The sequence below is a fragment of the Callorhinus ursinus genome, unplaced genomic scaffold (genome assembly GCF_003265705.2).
Source record: "Callorhinus ursinus isolate GAN/ISIS: 27379988/994484 unplaced genomic scaffold, GSC_fseal_2.0 scaffold5, whole genome shotgun sequence".
In the NCBI taxonomy this organism is placed as follows: domain Eukaryota; kingdom Metazoa; phylum Chordata; class Mammalia; order Carnivora; family Otariidae; genus Callorhinus; species Callorhinus ursinus.
In genome coordinates, this window is record NW_027397067.1 from 72,528,934 (window position 1) to 72,552,085 (window position 23,152).

Genomic DNA, 23,152 nt, shown 5'->3' on the forward strand with positions numbered 1-23,152 from the left:
ATCCAAAGGATACAAACATAGTGATTCGAAGGGGCATCTGTACCCCAGTGTTTATAGCAGCCATGTCCACAATAGCTAAACTATGGAAAGAGCTGAGATGCCCATCGACAGATGAGTGGATAAAGAAGAGGTGGCCCATATATCCAATGGAATATTCCTCAGCCATCCGAAAGGATGAAATCTTGCCATTTGTAACAACATGGATGGAACTAGAGGGTATTTCGCCAAGCAAAATAAGTCAGTCAGAGAAAGACAAATACCATGTGATTTCATTCACATGTAGAATTAAGAAACCAAACAGATGAACATAGGGGAAGGGAAGGAAAAATAAAATCAGATAAAAACAGAGAGGGAGGTAGACCATAAAAGACTCTTACCTATAGGGAACAAACTGAGGGTTGCTGTAGGGGAGGTGTAACAAGGTGATGGGCATTTAGAAGGCCATTTGATGTAACGAGCACTGGGTGTTATATGCAACTGATGAATCACTAAACTCTACCTCTGAAACTAATAATATGGTATATGTTAACTAAAAAAATAAATAAAATGAATGCCTATTTTTGTTTTTTGGGTTTTTTTTTCCACATTCAGAAGCATTCTGAATGTTCTGTTGAATTTTTTGTTATTCACCTGAAGGTTAGGCATGCGTCTTTGTTCACTGATGAAGTCCTTGAAGGCCGGGCCTGGGTCTTGTTAATCCTGTGTTCTTAGTACCCGTTAGAGAACCTGGCACTATGGACAGGCTTGATGAATGGAAGGACGGCTGGATGAATACATTGTTAGAGTAAAGTTCTGAAGGAATGGTGTTCACAACAGGTACTTTCTTTTCCCTAGAGGCAGGTAGAAGAAAACACTCAGGATGTGGACTAGAATTAGTGAGAGATTCTGTGTAAGCTGAAAGTGTCAGAAGCCCAGATTGATGGCCTTCACTTCTAGAGCCTGGTGATATTTACATGCACTTAGCAGGTTCTTAACAAGTGCCATTGAATGAATCAACATCCACAGGTGTGGTCTATTTGACATGAAGAGGAACATGGGATTTTTTTTAAGAAAACAATCAAGTTGTTATAAACTTTTGGCCAAGAGAACCAAACACCCAGAAAAGGCATGGGCTGATGGTAGCAGACAACACTGGCTTAGACTTGATTCCCCCACATGCTGTAGCATTGAAGTTTGAAGGATGGTCTCATGCACCACCAATCCTCCCCAGCAGGAGATACTGGTTGCTTATCCTTTTGCTCAATGTTGACCGAGCCTTCTCAAAGGTATAACACAGCTCTCCCTGAACCACACATCTAATGGCTGTGATTGCTAGGATTCTAATCCATGTGCATTCCACCAAGCGATCTTGTCTTCTGCTATTCATCTCTTCTTTCTGTGAAATTTCAGTTAGGGTAATCTCTAGAGAAATTTTTACACCAGACACATATAACTGTTTGCAGAGCAAAGTGACTTATTTCTGTAGAGTAAGACTAGACCAGCACTTCCCAAATTAGTACACCACAGAACACTAATGCAGCAAGATGGTCCATGACAAAGGGTCCCGTGGATAAGATCAGATGTGATATCCTATTTTTCCCCATGTAGACTCCCCATACATCTTAGAGACCGTACACGACCTTCCATAAGAAACCTAACTTTGTGAGACATAGCATTCTCTGCATTTAAAAAAAATTTCCTAACCTCCCTTTCCCACCTGCTAACATCTCGTAGTTCCAGTGTTTAGTAAAACACACATTGGGAGATGCTGGGCTGGGAGAATCTCCAATGTTCTTTTCAACTGTGAAATTCTATTGATCTTTTTCAAGAGAGCAGCTAGCGGCCTATTTGGAGGAGACTGAGTACATGTTCTTGGTTCCCAACCTATATTTGGGGGATTTTTGTTACCTTTTACATCTGTGCTTGGGGTGCTGGCAGAGATTATTTAGAAAAAGTGAACCATCCTCATCAAGCTAAGTGCCTCTAAGACGCTGTCTGAGATGTGTGTCTGTTCATCCTGAGGAAAATGTTTATAAAGAGGAATTACATCTCATGGAGGCCCTGAGATGCATGAACGTTCCTATTTACAACATTTCAGTGGCTGGTTTGAGGCTGGAGAACAGGATGAGTATGTGGTCTTCGTCTGAGATCCTCAGACAGTAAGAATTGGTACCTTTTAGGAAAAAGAGACTTTCATTAAGTCAGAGTAGGCAGTCTGTGTTCCAGGAGATGTGTCTTCTCTACTTTTTACTTTGTGAGGTCATCCTGATCAGCCTGATTATTATTTTTTAATGAAGAGGTGGTGTTTGAACTAAATGCTGAATGACAAGGAGGGGCTCCCATGGAGAAATCCAGGGGCAGCACTGTTCACTCTGAGAGCAGAAACACCTGCCCTAACTTGGAGACAAGTGCGTCTGGTTCAAGAACACGAAGATGTCCAGTGTGGCTGGAATTTATGGAATGGGTGAGTGGGAGGACTTTTTTCCCCCCTCTACGTACAGTCTGAATCCACTGAGAATTTTAAACGTTATCATGCAATGTTATTTATGCTTTACAAGACTGGTTCTGGCTGTGTGGAGATAGATATCAGGGGAAAGGCAGAGGAGAAGAGCAGATGCAGTGAGACAAGGTTGATAAAGTGGCCCAGATTGTGGCAGCGTAGGTGTTATAATCCCAAATAGTGATGTAGTGTTTGCCGCGCAAGTCATCAATAAATGCTAGGGAGCTATTATTACAGTTATTATCGGATGTCTCATAGCTCTGTGTCCCACAGAGTTCCAAGTTGGTTTCCCAGCTCTTGGGTTAAAAGGAGTAAGGTGTGGCCCCAGTTTTGGAAGGTGGCTAATTCCTAGGTCCATGGGGCTGGTGATGTCCAGCCAAAGGGTCAGGGGTGCTGTGAGGGAGGGAAAGGTGGGTCAGAGAAGGCCTGGAAACCCCAGTGTCCACCTGCTCACTCATCATGCACACAGGCCTAACCTAGAAGAGCAGGGCTCTAAAGAACACACAGGAACTAACAGACCCATGTGGGACATGTTCTCTTGCCGGCTATTATTGTTCCTGCGCGGATGTGTATAATTGTCTATAAATAAACACCTTCCAGGGCTGCTGCCATACAATAAATCACTTTAATCCCCACTAAATCTTGCATCCTTTAGCATTTTAAATGAAAGCCTGTATTTTTAAAACACTTCTTTTATGTAGCTCAAAAATCACATGGGCAAAATTACCTTTAGCTGGGTTTTCCCCTTCATTTTTCTGCAGTTGACTGAGTCCAAAGCTCCCCTCAGTAATAGATATCCTTCTCCCACCAAATCCTTTGCTGTGCATCCGTGATGACCATGGACCTCTAACTTTCCCCTTTTACCCCTTTGCCCTTTTTCATCTCCCTCTCACATTTTATCTTCTTCTAGAGCAAGATGAGGAAAAAAATAGATTCTTCTAACCAAAGGGACATCGGTCATTGCTCATTTTCTCCAAGAACATTTTAGCCCTAATGTCACTATGTCTCTTTGTCATAAGCATTATTTTTAGGCTGATTACTTTTAGGAAGCAGCAGACACAGGAAAAACTCTGAATATGGAGTAGAAGTTACCTCTTTAGTAAGACACGTTTACATTTGAAAGAGAAATCTCTTTCCTCAGGGTGTCTCCCTCTCTGTAGACAGAAAGAAAATGATGGCTAAATCTCTAGAAACTCTTATTAGTGGGGATGGCATTGACCTAAATCTGAATAACAAACTTTCCCCTTTTACTGTGCTTTCCCTGATAGCCTCCCATAACTGGCTCCCGGCCACCCCCAACGTCTTCTTTTGTCTTTAGCTGAAGAGGATATTTATGGTGGTGGCTTGGGCTATTTAGGAGAGTTATTCAATTTTCCTGGGTCTGTCCCATGCATACAGAAAGTATCCATGTCTTTGTCGGGGAGCAAGAATTCCTGTGCCCTCAAAGGTCCTTCTAGTTGGACTAAGAATCAAATTAACACAATACAGATTAACAGGAGAAAATCAAATTTAATAGACATACATATGGGAACTCTACACAGATATGGAAGTTCCAAAGACAGTCAGGCAACATGAAGTATATATGTCATTCTGAACTATGGAGAAGGGGGCAGGGGTCTGGGACCTCAGAGGAAACTGTGATATCTAAATGTGGTGTCTCTCCTGATTGGATGGGGGTCCAAAAATGTAGGGCAATGATGGGGTGGGGGCCCGTGGGTGAAAGGATTCACCAGAGGCAGAACAAAGGAGATAGAGGTTTATTGAATAGACTGCAAAGGAGCAGGGAGTGAGACATGAGAGGAGGGGCTGTCTGCAACCAGGCAGTGGGTGGGGACTGTTTCTAAAGGGGGAAGATGAGGAGGGATGGCGACTTATTCCCTTTTTTGGTAACTGTGCCTAGTTGTAAGTAGACCATTGGTTAGTTAGGGCCTACGGATATTTTGAGGTGGGTAGCCCATGGGCCTGTCTATATTCAGACAACCCTTTGATTTGCGGAAGGGTATATCTGGTGACCTGGCCGTTGCCAGCCTGTTCCTCATGTTTGCCACCACCTGTAACCTCTCCACAACTATCTAGCTATCTCTAGACTGCTTTTGCGGATGAAAGGGTGGCTCAGTAGCTTGGTACTGGTCCGGTCTCATCCATCTGGGATCATGGTCTGTACCGTATCTGCTCAAACCTAAGTCTCTGTTCTGTCCACTGAGCCGCTCAGGTTCTGGAGTCAGTGCTTCTGGCCAGAGGTGCCTGCCTTTACAATCCTTCTATCCCTTTCCCCTGGAGATGATTTGCCTTCTTTATCAGTGTCCTAAGGATCTTCTGGAAGCTCTTGATGAGCACTGTTTGTGTCTTTATTAAGAGTATAAAGATCTACAGGATTATATTGTATCAGAGTGTGGAGAGGACCCATGGATCGAGAATCAGGAGTGGGCACATGTGGATCAATGATTCTGAAGGACAGTGTGGTGTCTGATTCCAGAACAGTTCTGTTGTGCTTTGCTGAACTGGAATTGAAGAAGCAGAGGGAAGCTTAATATAAGTACCATGTCTATGCTGTTGGGGAAAGCTTATGGGTCAGCTTCCATACGGCTAAAAAATTTCACTGACTCTAGGAAGAAGCCTAGAATTCATGGGAAATCACCCGCTTTTATTTTTTATGGAGAAAGAAGTGGAGCCCAGGCCTGTGTTGAGCTGTGCTGTGGTCTGAATTGACATCCATGGAAAGTGCAAACTGTATTCCAGATTTCAAATACTTAGTAAGAAAAAGAATATAAGATTTCTCATTAATAATTATTCATTGATTATTAAATAATTGTACTGCAGAGGTATTGGGTTAAATGACATATATTTCAAATTTACTTCACCTGTTTCTTTTTACTTTTTAAATGTGGCCACTGGAGAATTTTAAATTACATATCTGGCTTGCATGAGATTTCAGACTAGACTGGCTCAGAAGAAAGCAACTTGCTTGGAGCCACAGAACCAGTGCAAGAAACCAGGGATCCTGACTTGGGCTCTCTCCCAGCCTCTCTCCTCCTTCTCTCGGTCTTCTTCACACACTTGATTCATGACATTCTTTTTTTTTTTAATTTTTTATTGTTATGTTAATCACCATACATTACATCATTAGTTTTTGATGTAGTGTTCCATGATTCATTGTTTGTGCATAACACCCAGTGCTCCACGCAGAATGTGCCCTCTTTAATACCCATCACCAGGCTAACCCATCCCCCCACCCTCCTCCCCTCTAGAACCCTCAGTTTGTTTTTCAGAGTCCATCGTCTCTCATGGTTCGTCTCCCCCTCCGACTTTCTCCCCTTCATTCTTCCCCTCCTGCTATCTTCTTCTTTTTCTTTTTTCTTAACATATGTTGCATAATTTGTTTCAGAAGTACAGATCAGTGATTCAACAGTCTTGCACAATTCACAGCACTCACCATAGCACATACCCTCGCCAATGTCTATCACCCAGCCACCCCATCCCTCCCACCTCCCACCACTCCAGCAACACTCAGTTTCTTTCCTGAGATTAAGAATTCCTCATATCAGTGAGGTCATATGATACATGTCTTTCTCTGATTGACTTATTTCACTCAGCATAACACCCTCCAGTTCCATCCACGTCGTTGCAAATGGCAAGATCTCATTCCTTTTGATGGCTGCATAATATTCTATTGTGTATATATACCACCTCTTCTTTATCCATTCATCTGTCGATGGACATCTTGGCTCTTTCCATAGTTTGGCTATTGTGCACATTGCTGCTATAAACATTGGGGTGCACGTACCCCTTCGGATCCCTACATTTGTGTCTTTGGGGTAAATACCCAGTAGTGCAATTGCTGGATCGTATGGTAGCTGTATTTTCAACTCTTTGAGGAACCTCCATACTGTTTTCCAGAGTGGTTGCACCAGCTTGCATTCCCACCAACAGTGTAGGAGGGTTCCCTTTCTCCGCATCCCCGCCAACATCTGTCCTTTCCTGACTTGTTAATTTTCGCCATTCTGACTGGTGTGAGGTGGTATCTCATGGAGGTTTTGATTTGGATTTCCCTGATGCCGAGCGACGTTGAGCACTTTTTCATGTGTCTGTTGGCCGTCTGGATGTCTTCTTTGGAAAAATGTCTGTTCATGTCTTCTGCCCATTTCTTGATTGGATTATTTGTTCTTTGGGTGTTGAGTTTGATAAGTTCTTTATAGATTTTGGATACTAGCCCTTTATCTGATATGTCATTTGCAAATATCTTCTCCCATTCTGTCGGTTGTCTTTTGGTTTTGGGGACTGTTTCTTTTGCTGTGCAAAAGCTTTTTATCTTGATGAATTCCCAATAGTTCACTTTTACCCTGGCTTCCCTTGCCTTTGGCGATGTTTCTAGGAAGAAGTTGCTGAGGCTGCGGTCGAAGAGGTTGCTGCCTGTGTTCTCCTTTAGGATGTTGATGGGCTCCTGTCTCATGTTTAGGTCTTTCAACCATTTGGAGTCTATTTTTGTGTGTGGTGTAAGGAAATGGTCCAGTTTCATTCTTCTGCATGTGGCTGTCCGATTTTCCCAACACCATTTGTTGAAGAGACTGTCTTTTTTCCATTGGACATTGTTTCCTGCTTTGTCAAAGATGAGTTGACCATAGAGTTGAGGGTCCATTTCTGGGCTCTCGATTCTGTTCCATTGATCTATGTGTCTGTTTTTGTGCCAGTACCAAACTGTCTTGATGATGACAGCTTTGTAATAGAGCTGGAAGTCCGGAATTGTGATGCCACCAGCTTTGCTTTTCTTTTTCAAGATTCCTCTGGCTATTCGGCATCTCTTCTGGTTCCATACAAATTTTAGGATTATCTGTTCCATTTCTTTGAAAAAAGTGGATGGTATTTTGATGGGGATTGCATTGAATGTGTAGATTGCTCTAGGTAGCACTGGCATCTTCACAATGTTTGTTCTTCCAATCCATGAGCATGGAACGTTTTTCCATTTCTTTGTGTCTTCCTCAATTTCTTTCATGAGGATTTTATAGTTTTCTGAGTACAGATCCTTTGCCTCTTTGGTTAAATTTATTCCTAGGTATCTTATGGTTTTGGGTGCAATTGTAAATGGGATCGACTCCTTGATTTGTCTCTCTTCTGTCTTGTTGGTGTATAGGAATGCCACTGATTTCTGTGCATTGATTTTATATCCTGCTACTTTACTGAATTCCTGTATGAGTTCTAGCAGTTTTGGGGTGGATTATTTTGGGTTTTCCACATACAGTATCATATCATCTGCAAAGAGTGAGAGTTTGACTTCCTCTTTGCCGATTTGGACGCCTTTGATTTCTTTTTGTCATCTGATTGCTGTGGCTAGGACTTCTAGTACTATGTTGAATAGCAGTGGTGATAGTGGACATCCTTGCCGCATTCCTGACCTTAGGGGAAAAGTTCTCAGCTTTTCCCCATTGAAAATGATATTCGCTGTAGGTTTTTCACAGATGGCTTTTGTGATATTGAGGTATGTACCCTCTATCCGATTCATGACAAATTCTTACCGTTGGTTCATGCAGGGGCTCTCCTGATTCTCCCTTCACTCATCTGCTCTCCCCCGCCCCCGCCCTGCTGCCCTGCCATCCCTGCCCTCAACATTGTTCATCACAGCCCCTTTTACAAGATGGGGTGAGTCTACCTCTGGAAGAAATAGTGAAATCTGCTCCTTATGGTTCAGAGCATGTTTGGGATACACAGCAATTGAATTATTTGGTCTTCCTTCAAAACTACATTTTCAAAATTTGTGTTCAATATTTATTTAGAGATGTTAAAGATCAACCACAATTTTATTATTAAAATTATCGACTGCTTGCTTTTTGTTCCAAAAGAGGGCTTTATGACACACAAATGAACATGAAAGAAAATTGTATTATTTGAAATGATATTTTATTCCACAGTTTTTTTAAGATCATAATTAAACTTTTAACTGATTCAGCATTACAAGGAAGATAAAGTATATCGAACAAATGTTCTGAAATTGAACTAGGAAGAAAGTTTACATTATAAAGCCCTTTCAGAAACAGTGAGAAATCTATGGGAAACAAACTGAGGGTTGCAGGAGGGGAGGTGGGTGGGGAGATGGAGTAACTGGGTGATGGGCATGAAGGATGGCACTTGATGTGACGAGCACTGAGTGTTACATGCAACTGATGAATTGTTTACATCTGAAACTAATGATGTACTATATGTTGGCTAATTGAATTTAAATAAAAATCATGAGAAGTCTAAAACATGGTACTTTAAAAGGTAATATAATAATTTTATTACTTCCTAATGTCTAGAATCAAAGCTTTGAGATATAATTCACTTATACAATTCACTCATTTTATTTTATTTTATTTTTAAGATTTTATTCATTTATTTTTCAGAGAGAGACACAGCAAGAGAGGGAACACAAGCAGGGGGAGTGGGAGAGGGAGAAGCAGGCTTCTCGCCGAGCAGGGAGCCCGAGGTGGGGCTCGATCCCAGGACCCGGGGATCATGACCTGAGCCAAAGGCAGTCGTTTAACAACTGAGTCACCCAGGCTCCCCCACAGTCAATTTTATAACATTTTCATCAGTTCAGAAAGAGACTTCATACCTTTTAGCTGTCACCTCCCTACTCCTTATGCCCCCCGGTCCCCAGCCCAAAGCAACTTTCTGACTCTACAGATTTCTTTGTTTGGGACTTTCATATGAATAGACTCATACAACATGCATTACTACTCAGTTTTTATCTTACTCAAGACTAGCTTTGGTCACTCACCTCTCTAGTGACAGAAGTTGCACACACACGGGATCCATCACCACAGCAATACCCCTTGTGGCAGTTGTTTTCAGCATAGAGGCCAAAAAAGCTCCGAGTCACTGTCGTCTGGCTAGTGAGGCACTGGGGTTCCTGCCTCTAGGGGTACAAAGCAATTTTCAGGGCCATGCTGCAAAACTTCCAAACAGAGATAAAACAGAAAATATCAGTAAGAGATGTTTTTCATTTCTACTCTAGGACACTATTTTATTGGTGAGAGTGGAACAAATGTAATTTTCTCCAATTCTATAGGTTCTGGGTGAAAATGTGAGCTAACTGGCGTCTGTTTTGATTTATTTCAATCCTGTTTTCATGCCCTTGGAGATTAATGTTCCAATGACAGCTTCCTTGTTCCAGCTCAGTTTGTGTTTAGCTTTTTCTATCAGCTTGACTATCCTCCTGTTGAACTTCATATTTTTGCAGTACCCAATGTCTTATTATTTCCCAACATACTTTGTTCTTTTATGCTGCAGGGCAATAGGAGTCATTAAGAAGCTTTAATCAATAAGGTGACATGGTCAGATTTACACTTTTGAAAGATGGCTCTAGCCACCTATGGAGGATCATTTGGAAGGGTATAAAACCAGCTTGACACAGGGAGATCAGTGTTCAGCGGACCAGGGTGTTACTCCATGAGACAGGAGGTTGGTAGTCTGAGCAAAGAAAGCAGCAGTAGAGTGGAGAGTTGACATTTTTAAGAGTAGAAACTGGTACCTCCTGCCAGAGGGGAGGTGGGCAAAATAGATGAAGGGGATTAAGAGGTACAAACTTCCAGGTATAAAATAAGTCACGGAGATGGAAAATACAGCATAAGGAATATAGGTGATACTATTGTAATAACGTTGTATTGTGGCTACACTCGTTGTGGTGAGCCTTGGGTAATGTATAGAGTTGTCAAATCGATATGTTGTATACCTGAAACTAACATAACATCGCATGTTAATCGTGCTTCAATAATAAAAAGGTGTTTTTTTGCTTTTTTTTTTAGTTGATAGTTTTTGGTGACTGAATACATGTAAGAGACTAAAAGATCAAGCTGGTGTCCAGGTCCTGATAGATTGCATCTTCCTTCACTAAGATAGGATACATGGGGGAGAAACACATTAGGGTAGAAAATGGTTCACTCATTTAGCCTCAGTTTAAAGGGCCTAAGCAATATCTAAGAGGTGCTGAGTTGGCAGCTGTCTATACATGTCATATCTCAGGAGAATGGTTTTGGCCAGATATAGGTTTGTCAGTCTCCAGTATACTTAAGGTCATAGCCACCCAGCATGTTTATGGTCACAATCAGCATATTTATGGTGGCAATCATCAAGCACATTTATGATTCACATATGTGGGAGACCTATCTGGGACAGGTTTGAGAGATGAGCAGAATAACAGGAAATCATAAAAAAGGCTGAAAAAGGTTAGCCAGAAAGCTTGGAGAAACCACTAGAAGGTTGTGGTGTCAGGGAAACCCAATGGAAAAAGTTATTTCCAAGAAGAGGACCATGTTCATGTAAATTAAGGCAAGGAATGAAAGTGCTCATTGGCTTCCTGGCAAGGAGGTCATTGGTGACCTTGGTTCGGGCCGTGTAAGTGAAGTGTGGGCTAGATGTTAGGTTTCAGTGCACTGAGGGATTTCAGGGAGGCGAGAAATTGGTAAGAGTAAATATAAGTAAGTTGGCTCTATAGGTCAGCAGCTTGAGGATAATATGGAATAAGATGAAAGTATTTGTGAGTTGGGAGAAAATGCCCATAGCATCATATACTGGCTTCTGCCATTGAACTTACCATGTTGTATTTGTGTCCATCTCTGCAGCATTTTTCTTGAACTTCTTAAGAACGGCACACTGTTTTGTCCATCTTAGAATCCCCGGTCCCCTGACATACCACTGACAATATTTTGTAACGAGAAGATTGTTAACAATTTAACAGTTGTTAACAATTTTTAAATGAATAAGAAGGAATGAATGAATAAGAGGGAAATATCTAGGGTATTCTTATGCCAGGATCTGCCATTTAGTTTAAAAGGCATAGCTATCAAAAAGCAAAGGAGAGGGGCGCCTGGGTGACTCAGTCGTTAAGCGTCTGTGTTTGGCTCAGGTCATGATCCCAGGGTCCTGGTATTGAGCCCTGCATCAGGCTCACTGCTCAGCGGGAAGCCTGCTTCTCCCTCTTCCACTCCCCTTGCTTGTGTTCCCTCTCTCCCTAATTCTCTCTCTCTCTCTGTCAAATAAATAAATAAAATCTTTAAAAAAAAATAAACAAAGGAGATTGCCCAAGATTTTCTTAGCTGGAATCTGATGTCTTTATAGCAAGAGCATGTGTTTTTGTGTCTATATGTTCAGTGCTTAGCACAATGTCCAGGGCATACTAGGTGCTCTTTAAAGGCTTATTTTTTTGGAAATTTATTTTTATTTTATTTAAATTCAATTAATTAACATATAATGTATTATTAGTTTCAGAGGTAGAGTTTAGTGATTCATCTGTTTCATATAACCCAGTGCTCTTTCCATCAAGTGCCCTCCTTTAATGCCCATCACCCAGTTACCCCATCCCCCCACCCACTTCCCCTCCAGCAACCTTCAGTTTTTTCCTTAGAGTTCAGCGTGTCTTATGGTCCTTGAATTCTTTTCACAGTACATAACAGTGAAGTGACCTACTGGACAATGGATGGAGAGTATCTGTGGAGCCTGAATCAGACCTGGGGAAGAGAAGATTCTGGAGCTCACAATCACGATCTTCGAACATCAGAGGGCCATATGTTTCTGAAATGTTGTCTTATAAAATATTCCGTGTTGCTTTTTAAAATTAAAATGGAAAATATAATTAAAATTGACTAGTATCAAAAATTTTCAGCAAAATTATTCAAATACAGTTATTTTTAAAATGTGATTAAATTTTAATAAATATATGTATGAGAACAGAATATTCACATTTCTTGCATCCAGTGCCCATCAAGCTGCCAAATAAAATATTAGGATAATGCTCTGTGCATGTTATAGCTAAACTTAAGAATATGCAATTTTAGGCAGGAGGTGCATTGTTTAATATTGCAAAATATTTCTCCAATGACATGTGCAATTACTCTGAATACTCAGTTAATTCTGAGTATCTCTGAAACCATACATTGGAGTACAAAGTGATTCCCCCAAAACGGATGTTTGGCATTACTGGGAAACTGATGCTTGATTATGACAAAGGACTACTGCATTCATGAGGGGAAAAATTGACGAACTCAATTTATCTTTTGCCTTCCTTTGGCATTTTCACCCCTCGGGTCCTTTGTGCAAAGTTGCGTCCACCTCCATTCACAAATCGTCATGGCATTTGGACTTGGCATCTCTCATTTCAAGAATATATGGTAAGAGAAACATTCCCGTGAGGCCTGAGCAGTGTTAGACATGAGAGCTAATGTTTGGGTTTATGGGTTCTGCTGTGCGGTTGCTGAGTATCAGATCCCAAGGGACAAGGGTGCACACATTGCACTTTAATATATTTCCTTTTTATGTGTATTTGTGATATGCAGGATCCTCTAAAAATAGGGGTCAGGTCAAGGTCACCTCATGCCAAGGCCTGTGGGAGGTATTGGTGGATATGGCAGGTCAGCCCTCAGCCTCCCTCCAACCTTCCCCAGTATACTTTTATTTATTTATATATATATATATTTTTTTTTTTTTTTGTAAAATTGGTCATCTATAAATTACATTTCCTCAACTCCCTTTTAAGTAGGGTTCAGCTAAATTTAGTTTCTGCCAGGGCGGTTGTGCTCCCGTGAGATTTGGAAGGCAGAAGTGAATCAGAAGCTGTTTTTCTGCTGCAGCTGGTAAGCCCGGTCAAGCAGACGTTTTTTGTAGCAGCTTCCAGGTTGCTCAGAACCCAGCCTTGGATTGTCCCAGTGCAGAGCTGGTATGCGTGGAGTGACCAGGTGAAGCGTCCGCCTCTTGGTCCCTGGAACACAGACAACATGGTGTCTTCCTGGAGCCCGTGGGCACAATGACAGCCGCCCCGCCTCGCCCTTTTGCCTCTGGAAGAGGTAGCGGCCCCCCCAGAGTGCTATTTGGTGCTGCCGCCTTATGTCCTGTAAGGGTAGCAAAGAGCAGAGGCTTGAGCAGGTACAGCTTGCTGGAGAATGCATGGCTGCCGAACTCTTTGTGGGTGCTCGCTTTCTTGGTCCTCCACCACACACTTGCATTTCCAGCCATACCTCATTGAATGTCACCTCAACCCATTTTTTAGATCGGTGAGCTGAGTAAAACAGTTCACATGGATTGCAGTCCAATGATGAGCAGGTCCAGTCTGGTTGCTTCCAAATTTACCTTTTCAGTGAGTCCTCACAGCAAAGCCTGGAACTATCGATCTTCATTTACAAATAAGGAAACTGAGGCTTAGCGAGATTAAGATCACATGGTCAACAAGTGGCAGAGGTGATCTGGGGCTTCTGGTTACTAGCTCCAACTTCAGAACCCCGTCTCCTGCTATCACAGGAGGGACCGAGATGCAGTTAAAGCATGTGGATGGCTCAGTTGGCTCTTGCAGGCTACTGGGATAATGCATGTCCATCATCTCCTGCAAATCCACAATGTCTCCAGTTTGTCCACAAAATGTAGTTGTTGATCAGCCTTTATAAAAATTGATTACTGATTTTTTTTTGTTTGCTTATTGTGGAGTGGTACTTGTGAAATTTATTTGAAATAATTTAGACTGCACATACAAGCATGAGAGAAGACATAACTGTCTGAATCCCACTTCCCCCTAATGACCATTGCATCCCTTGGCTGTGCATCCATCCTTCTAGGCTTCTATTTTTTCTGTGTAGATGAATGTACACCATCACGACTGTGCAGCTCACATTCCTTAATAACCTACTCATTTCACTGAACAAGTGCTCATAATGATTTCTTGCATCATTATTTTTTTCCTAGATCATCCATCTAATAACTACCTGCTGTTCCTTCTTATTGATGTGCTTTCATTTATTTCACTTTGTCTTGCATTTCTGAACATTTTCTTTCCCATTGTCACATCCTTTGGCTGTCAAATACAAGGCTTTTTTGATTGTACGCCCTGATATTTCTTCACATGCATTATTATTTATTTAGAAATAAGATTTAGGGGTCAAAATACATTTAGGAAGGTTCATATATAGGACCTTGTTACCTTCCAAAAAGATACACATTTTCATCAATATTCTTTAAGAATGGCCATGCTGCATCTTTCCATTGCTGTGATTATTGGTTTTAATAATAAAAATACTTAGCATTTTAAAGAGGAAATTACTGCTAATTAAGTTGAAGCCATGTTAATATTGATAGTGTGCGGCTCAGGGGAAACACTGATTTTTCTCATCACTTCACCCAATCCCCATGGAACTTGGAAAAGAGATTACCTCTCTTATTTTTATTCCCTGTCAAAACTTCATGTCAAGACTCATCCCCTCCTCACACCTCAAGCGAGGTTTATCTCCACCATCAGGATGTGATGGCATGTTGTCTGGCATGCCTCAGGACGGGCTTCCTGGCACCCAGACCTCTTTGGACAGGGCAATAAATGTTTGATCCGTCCAAAAGAAGAGGTAGAATAATCCCTAAATATATGAAATAAACCAGCAGATTCTCAGAACTGGCTTTAGTGTGCCTACTTCTAAAAATCAGTTTTTGTACCTAGCACTTTGATGTTCTTTTCCAAATTCCTTTTCCTATGATCAAAATCAGTGTTGATCAAGGTACTTGGCTGAGTTCCAGGATCCTTTTAGGAGGACTTTGCTTGATCATATACATAGGGTAGGGGGAAAGGAAAGTGTACTTAAGATCTGAGGCTTGGAAGGGAAACAGAATGCCACCTGGCCCAAACTCTCTTCTGACAAAGCTTTCAGCAATAATAGTGGTATTTATGCTATGCATTCTCAAGCACCCCCTATGCAGTACCTCATGTGTTCTAGCATAATGACCTGACAAAGTGGGCCTATGATTATTTCCATTTTACAAATGAGGATCAGGAGACACAGAAAGACTAATTACCTTGCCTGTGTCACATAGCTCTTAGGGGCAGAGCCAGGTGCAAACTCAAGGAGCCCACACCCCCCAACCACTTTGCTCTTTACCCCAGTGGTGGAAAGTTAGCTGTGTTTTGAGTCAGCCAGGCAGACTCAAGTTTGATCCCAGCTCATGATCTAGCTCCTTGATCTGCCCTCCAAGCTGTGTTGCATTCTAGAATGCACGGATAGTAGTGTGGTGCAGAGAAAGAGGGAGGACTTAGAAAAGTGTCTAAGAAACAGATGGCTAGTGAGTTTTCTTCTTATTATTTTTTTTGTCCTAAGAGACAGTACCTCAAATATCCCTCAACTCGGCCTCATTTTGCCTTTGCTAAACACTCTTAGATCTGTTAGCTTTTAATAAAAAAATAATAAATATTTACATCAGCTTTACATATCACATATAGTTCTCACGGAAGTTCTATGACAATGACAGCAATGCTAATGTCATCTCTGATTTATGGAGAAGAGGAGGAGGCTCAGGAAGATCAGGAGACCTGTCCAGTGTTGTAGCAACTCCACATGACTGAATCTGTGTCTTGAAAACAGGTCATCTGACACCAGGGGAAGAATGTTTCCACCACAGCTTCCTTTCTTCCACTTCTCACATGACATATTTTCCACTCTTTCCCTTACTCCTCTGACTTCTTTCTTCTGGGTCACAGCTGTTGTCAATAACCCCATGGCGGTGGCTTGAACTGAGTGCATTACTTCTGATAGGACTTCCTGGTACCACACATTTCAGTCTGGTCCTGTCATGATGTTTGCAAGAATGGGTCTGAGTCTAAGTTCTATCCCTGATGTGCTGAGTGACATCAAATTGTTTTATTTCTCTAGTCCTGTGCTTCCTCAGTTGAGAAAGAGAGGATTGTACAATGCCTTCTATATTGTTGGCTTTCAGTAAGTCTTGCTTAAGTGAATGAATGAATGAATGGCTAGATGGTTTCTTAATTCCTCATACCTCTGAATTTTAAAAGCAGACGTTCAATAATAATACAGATCTATCTATATGATTATTTAATTTCTTTCGAAACACTCTAAACTGCTATGATTCTTTCTAGAGGCAAATCCTCTTCCTCCTTGGCTTTGTTTTCATGTAGAAAGTACTCCATATAGAGTGACATCTTGACATCTTTCTCCATCTCCAACCTCAGGAAAAAAAATAATAGTTTAATTGATTGGTGAATTGCTTATTCATAGTCCATCCTGGTTCTTTTTGAGGCCATATTCCTGCCTATAAAGAGGAAGCCTCTGGCCCACGCTCTCCATTATGCACCAGTTTGAGTGGGGTGGTCTTCATATGTCAAAGAGGGAAATAGTGTCTTGTGGGTAAGTTCAGTTTAGAAGGTGTTAGAAAGTCCATTGGCTATATGTGGAAGCCATGTCAATAAATACACCCTTTACCAATAATGAAACTGACATTTTTGGAAAGATTTTATTTATTTATTTGACAGAGAGAGAGAGAGCGAAAGAGGGAACACAAGCGGGGGGGGGGGGGGAGAGGGAGAAGCAGGCTTCCTTCTGAGCAGGGAGCCCGATGTGGGGCTCGATCCCAGGATCCTAGGATCATGACCTGAGCCGAAGGCAGACGCTTAACGACTGAGCCATCCAGGCGCCCTGAAGCTGACAGCTTGGTGTCTGTCTCTCCAATCCTGAGCTCACATGTCATGGGGCTCCATGATTAGGAAAGAATGAGTTGTTACTTTTTGACTAAAAAAAAAAAATCCCATCTTTTGGTAAGAGCAGATGATCTTGAACCACAGATAAGAAGTGACATTTGGAGGCAAAATAAAAGGTGTTGAGATGGAAGGTTTGTTGGCCAGGGACATGGCTCTGGGCCCAGAGCTCGGGATCATGGTGCCAGTGGAGATTCTGACTAGTTTGCATTGACTTGTGCTGTACTATAGGGATGGTTTTGGTTTTACATTTGTGCAGTTGACCTTCTGGAGGCTTTTTCTATCAATGAGTGGCTGTTATTTTATAATCAAGGACAGACTTCAGAATATGCTGGCCATTTAGATCTTTATTTTGGGCGGCTGTAATTGGACCTTAAACCACACAGATAGGACTTGCATTAGAATCTCAGACCAAGCTGAGGCAGACACTAGAACTTTTTGGTCTTGATAAGTGGCACATAATTTCTGCTTTTCCTGAAGTCCTCAGCCAAGTGTCAGGTCTGTAAATGGTCACTTTAAACTGCAAAGGCAGTTACATTCTACACAGATTATAGACCCTAATGTGTAAAACTTTCACTTTAAAATGTTATTTCAGGCCTAGGTAGCACCACTAAACTTGCTGCCCCCAATTCTCTGCTGCACTTGAGGCTAAAAGGAGGAGCCCAGAGTCCTAACCCCTTGTAAACACGAGCTTGTCGACACGTTCTAGAGAGTTACCCTCCACTATGTGGTCTTAAGTTTGTTCATTTTGAGGTTCTGACCAGAGCTTCAGTTTCTCAAGACCAAAACTGTGGCTTTATGCATGGAACAGTGATAGGCTTCATTAGTAAATTGGTAAAATGAAAGGAGAGCTTTATTATAAAGAAAAAAAGCTCTGCTCTTGGAGGGAATTAGTAAAAATCCAGAGCTTAGGAAGGCAATTAAAAAGACTGCTTGCGCCTGGAATATTTGGCATCTAGAAATAATTTTATTTAGGAAACCAAGGAGGAAGTTGAATATTTTAACTAGCTTGCTTTAGTCTCACCGTCTCGACGAGAGCAGTGGAAGAACAAAAATCAAGCACAGGAAACTGCGTTAAAGCAGAGACAGCTCCTTAGGAACAATGTTAACATCATGGAGGAACATTCAGGCAGATATGAAAGGGAAATGAGATATTAACGGCTATGATAAGCAATATAAAAGGTAAAAGTAGCTGCATCTAAGTGTAATTGCTCTAAAAGAGGGCATTAGAAAAGAAGTCATTTTAGTTGTTATTAGATCAGAAAATGTGACAGGTGTACAAAGAAATATAACAGAGGGAAAGAGGCAAAATCTTGGAAGGCAGCCTGGAATGAATGTACCAGCATGCTGCGGATCACTGAAGGCAACCATGTAAAGAATTGACACCAGGAAACATCCCCTGAAGACTAGGAGAGACACATAAGTGATTCAAAAAACTTAGGTAAGAGAAATCAATAGGATATACTCAAAAGAACTTCTGGATCAATTCCATGGTGAGATGGATGTTATAGGTGGGCCGGCAGCTGTTGTCTAAACCATTAGGAAACATGTTTGGTTTATTTCACGATTTAGGATTCTAAGGCTACCATCCGTAGCTAACTCTCTGCATTTAAGTGATTAGATTAATCACATGATAGTACAGATAATCTTTATTTTGATTAACTCAATGTCAACTGATGAGTAACATTAATTATATCTTCGGAAAGCCTTTGCCGTGTCATGCAACATTAATCACCAGTGTGATATCATATTCATAGTCCCAGGGATTAGGGTGGGATATCTGGGGACTTTTTTTTTTTTCTTTGAAGGTTTATTTATTTATTTAACCAATCTCTATACCGAACGTGGGGCTAGAACTCACAACCCCGAGGTCAAGAATCACACACTCCACCACCTGAGTCAGCCAAGCACCCCATCTGGGGACTGTTTTTGAATTCTACGTACCACAGCACATACTAAAAGGAATCTAAGCAGAATAATGATAGATTAAATCCAGCCTGGGCAAGATACAGACTGATGGGATACTGACTTCCGGGTGGGATGATTTAACTCAGGAAATGATAACGGACAAGATTTGTTGTGTTAAAAGCTTGCCACAGACCCAGAAATTATTAATTTCATATCTCTCATTGTGGGAAACTATATGAGATAACATTTAAAGGGTGGTGTTGGATGAATACATATCTTGGCCAGAAAGCGGAGAAAAAATTCAAAGGGAAGAAGAAAGGAATTCAATTCCAGTAAGGAGCAGGATGCCACCATTGGAGAAGGAAAGTGGCCAAGCTATGAAGCAGATTAAGTAGTTAGAAACTCAGTTGAGCATTTGTGTGAGACTCGGCAGAAACAGAAAAGAAGCATCAGAAACACCAGATGCATAGTTTACTGCTGCAAGAGGACGTGACAGAAAGAAATGCTATTCAAGACCAGGATCATTCAGGCTGAGCTAAGCCTGGCTTGAGGGTCCCATGGCAGAGGTAGTGGTCCTCACTAGGTCCCCGGAATAAACATTTCTGAAGCATCAGCAGCAACCATGGTTCTGAACTATGTTGAAGGTGATTATTGAACTGAAACAAATGATTGGATGAAGAGAAACCGAGGATATGGATTTCTTAAGATCTAAGGAATTCCACAGCAAGGAGCAAGAACCACCACCTCAGAAATGAAAATGCTTGCTCATAAAGACGATGTAGAGGCTGTGATATCAGTTCCATCTGGGGTGCCAAACATTGAGTTCAACGTGGTCAAAGGAATCAAGAGCATCTGAAGAGGTTCTGAGTTAAGAGGAGTTTTAACTGTGGGTATTACTATTAAGAGGAGCTTCTAACAGTGAGTATTACTATACTTTGGTAGAAGGCAGGAGTTTCATAAATGTAGTCCTTTAAGAAGGTGGGTTGTAGGAGGGGGGTGGGGGCATGGGTTAGCCTGGTGGTGGGTATTAAAGAGGGCACGTTCTGCGTGGAGCACTGGGTGTTATGCACAAACAATGAATCATTGAACACTGCACCAAAAACTAATGATGTAATATATGGTGATTAACATAACAATAAAAAATTAAAAAAAACTAATGATATAATGTATGGTGATTAACATAACAATAAAAAATTAAAAAAAAAGAAGGTGGGTTGTACAGATTGGCGGGATTTTTAACTCCCCTCCCCCCACACTGCTTGTAATGGAAAATATGCCATTAACACTTGACGGAAGATTTCTCCTAAATGAGTTTGAGTTCAAGATCATAGACTCTGGGCAGCTTAAACAGATTGACCCACCTCACTGTGAACCTGCTGCTCATGTTTCTCAGATTCTCTGCTATCCCCTGGGGCAATTAAATAACCAGAAGAAAATTAAGTGATTAAGAAAAGACTAGAGATTTATGCTTTCTAAATTTTATGGGTGTGTTACTTGGGCTAAAATAATATTTTCATCCTTATTAAGTCTTTGGATTCCTTAAAAGGGAATGCTTATGAGAGATTTGGGATTGGACTTACACAAGTTTTGAGACCCTGACAGAAATACACTAATTACAATAAAAGAGCCCACATTGTAGGTGTTAAAGGAATCCCTTCCTTATCCAGGCATCAAGAGTCCTAAGAGAGATTGTGAGAATAAGAAATGAGGAAGTATTTCAGTTTACTTGGATTTTACTTAAAACATTTTGGACTTTGAACTTTATTTTAAAATGACAAATACTTTATTTTAGGAATTAATTCCTTTGGACTTTAACCTGCAAGGATACTTGATCTTTGAACACTGGTTTCTTGTTGTAGATGCGGAGGGTCGTTTAGGTCGCTATCTGATCTTATTGCAGAACCTCTGAGAAGCTCTGGTAGACAAAGAGACTGGACCTCATTGGGTAGAATAGCAGATGAATTTTTCAGTTTTAGGTACAACATGGCCTTGGAGTTAATTTAAGTACTATCTGTCTGACACATTCTAGGGCTGTCTGATCCATACAGGAAACAAAATGTTTGCAGCTTACTTGTAGGATACCCTTAGATATAATGGTTCATATTAGTGGTTAGTATTGAAGGAGTGGCTTCATGAAGATAGGAAGCAAGAATTGATTGATAGATTGCTGGTCTCCTCTCATAAGGGGTTGACTGTATCTTGAGAATCCTGGGTTAATGTTTAAGCTCTATGAATTCAGATTAAAAAAATCATTTCGAAATGTTAGGGGGGGCCTCCCTCATCCTGGCCTTTTGGATCTCCATTAGAATGCGTTCTTGGCCTCCTGTCCCACCTGTCATTGCTCCCCATCTCCGCTGCAATCAGAAGAGGGCTGATCTATCTGATGATTTTGGGAGGAGTTTGGCATGAATGGCTTATCTTACTCTGGCTTTCCTTTGGGGATCTGCATGCTTTTCCCTTAGGGAAGTCTTCTGACCTCCTTTTTCTACCAAGTAGTTACCTTAATGGAGCAGATTCTACCCCCCTGCAGTTTTAGGAGCTAAATTCATTTCAGAGGAATGTTACTAAATCCATTTGACTACTCATCTTCAAATGTAGCTTTAATCCATGATGCAGCTAACATTGTTCTCTTTAGGTATTGCCTGCTCTGAAGTTGCTTTCAATGCACTGACTGAAACCCAATGAGTATAAAAGCACTAAACAAGGAGCAGAGGTCTGGGTGCTAAATCTAGCCCTGCCATTGGCATGCTGTGTGGTGCTGGGGAGATCATGTCAATTTCTTGGGCTTGAAGTATCTCAGATGTACAATGAAGTGGTAGGACAAGATGGTCTCTGAGGCTTCTTTCAGCTTTGATATACTGTGGTGATAATGGGAGAATGCAAACGAGGGTGTGGGGTGGGAGGAGTTCACATTTGCCGTCTGTGTTGCCTGATCAATTGCCCTTGAATGTCATAGTTGTTATCCAGGTATTACTGATGGATTTGGGGAATTGGGTTCCCAAGCAGTGGTGCCATATATGGGGCCAACTAATCACTGCTATTAGGGTCATCCTAGCTAGAGTTAGTGGAATGCAAAATAGAACAGAGCCTTTTTTGGTCTCTCTGCCGTCTCATGTTTAGATACTTCTGATAATTAAGATTTTGATAATGGAGACTTTTTTTTTTTTTTTCAGAGCAAGAATAAAAATACTGCCAAAACCTCCAAGTGGGTTTTGTTTGAATTTGGCTGGATTTATGAAGAATGTCTACAAGTTTAAATTATCTCTTTCCCTTAAGAATTATTTTAGGGCTGATACTCCCGCCTCCAATCCTCATGATTTTGTGTTTTTCTCCCTGGCTCTCTCTTTCAGCCATACTCTCTCTCTGGAGTCGCTGTCTATCTGTCACTTAACCCCTTTATATTCCAATCACCATAGCACTTGGTACCTTGACAATCTGCTTTTTATTTTAGCATGATGCAGAGTGAGGGGAGCAGATGAAAATTCAATGTTAAGTACGTTGTGAGCCTCTGTATGTAGTTTTGAAATATTTGGGGAAGTTGGAGGTAAAATAGCCAGCATATTGAGGATTTTTTTTCTTTTTGCATGTGATTTTTCTATGGAATAGAGTCTGTCATGACCACATAGGCATAGAACCTCAGGTTCTTTGCATATTGTGTTCCCTCTTTTCGGAACTCCCTCCTCTACTTTCCCTTTTCCTCCCTCCCGTGTCTCCACTCTTCCTGTTTTCTTCACCTCCCTAAAACCCTTTGTTCATCAAGTCCCAGCCAAAATGTGACTTCTGCAGGAGGTTTTCCTGGGCCTCTCAGTCTGGCTGCTTCCACAGCTCCCTAGTGATGGCGACATTTGCCATGGGGACTTGCTACTCTACACTATAAGGCTCCGGGACGCTGGAATTGTGCCCGCTCTATTCCCCACTGTATCTCAAGTTCTGCATGGTACTTGGGACAAAGTAGGTGATGAATCGTTACTTACTTTGTAATTTAGTGAACGAACTAATGAAGGAAGGTGTTTGTTGAAGACAACCTCACTGTTCCTGATGTTTCCTTCCATCTGAAGAGAATTTTCATGACAGTGACCCTTAAGCCATGTCTTTACTCTTCTGTCTCTCCTCCTCATAGGAAAAAACAATCTTTAGATTGTTGAATGTGGGAGAAGAAACAACATGGATCCACAGCTTAGCTTCCCTCCTGGGAGCCCCATGTCCACAATACACACAAATTATTGCTCTGCTCCTGCCCTGCTCTGCATTTCAATAGGGTATTAGCCCATGTTTAGAAT